We start from the raw sequence: 1,112 nt of genomic DNA, 5'->3' as shown, positions 1-1,112 counted from the left end.
ATGGAAACTACAGTGCTGTAAAAGGTAAGTTAAAAAATAATAAAAATCACCTGGCTAAGTAAGCTTTCTAAGAGGAAATGTTTTATCATTGAGTAATCAGTGCATGGCACAAAACAGTCAATAAATGGTATTTGAATGTATGTTGGTCAGGATCTGTGAAGCAGCTGTGTTGCATTTCTGGGGGCACCAGAAGTAAAGATGGGACCCCTCACTCAGCCTGATGAGTAAGGATCAAGGATTGCTTACAGAGGTTACTCACAGATCAAGTCTGAAAGTATGAATTGTAGTTAACCTGGTGAAGAACAGAGGGAGAGGGCTGGCTGGTTAACTCAGTTGGTCAGAGTGTGGTGCTGATAACACCAAGGCCCAGGGTTCGATCCCTGTACTGGCCAGCTGCCATGATAAAAAAGGGAAAAGAACAGAGAAAGAGCACAAGGGATGTACTAGGGGTGGAAGTCTAAAAGAGAATGTTGGAAAGGTGGAGAGAGACTACAATGATTGCAGTATAGTTAGAGCATTGTAAGGTATGGAGAAGAAGAGGATGGTGTTAGAATGCTCGGCAGAGGTCAGATCATGAAAATTCTTATGCCTTGCTAATTCTGTCCAATGAAATCAGAATATCTGTAGGTTTTTAAGCAGAGAGAATGACAAGGTCATTTGGTTTTAGAAGTCAGTCTGAAACACTTCTCCCAGCTCTTAGAAAACATGAATTTCTTTCAAGCACATTTGGAGCATTTTATGAAGGTGATCATTTACTTGGCTGTACAGCAAGTTCTGATACATTTCAAATATTATCAACTATGTTTTTGGTAACAAATGTACTTAAGTCAGAAATAAACAACAAACTGTATATATATATATATATACATATAGGTACACATTTGGATATTTAAAAACACACTTCTGTAAGTCACGCAGGTCAAAAATATGATAATGCAAATCATAAAACACCTAGAAGTAAACAATAAAGAAAATTAGGACATATTAAAACTCGTGTGATGCACTGAAGCCTCACATATTCATATTTTAAAAGAAAAATTAAATCGACAAGCCAATCTAATTTAAATCAGGGAAAGAAAAAATAAATTCAAGTGAAGTAAAATAGGAGATGA

General features: G+C 36.5%; 1 non-coding gene across 1 annotated transcript; it reads left to right on the top strand.

Moving 5' to 3' along the window:
* The first annotated feature begins 318 nt into the window (after window positions 1–318).
* On the top strand, window positions 319–392 carry TRNAI-GAU. Its single transcript has one exon. It is a non-coding gene; the product is annotated as a tRNA-Ile (tRNA).
* Window positions 393–1,112: the final 720 nt, after the last annotated feature.

The sequence above is a fragment of the Galeopterus variegatus genome, unplaced genomic scaffold (genome assembly GCF_000696425.1).
Source record: "Galeopterus variegatus unplaced genomic scaffold, G_variegatus-3.0.2 Scaffold590, whole genome shotgun sequence".
NCBI classification, from domain to species: Eukaryota; Metazoa; Chordata; class Mammalia; order Dermoptera; family Cynocephalidae; genus Galeopterus; species Galeopterus variegatus.
This window is presented reverse-complemented; position numbering and strand designations above follow the sequence as displayed.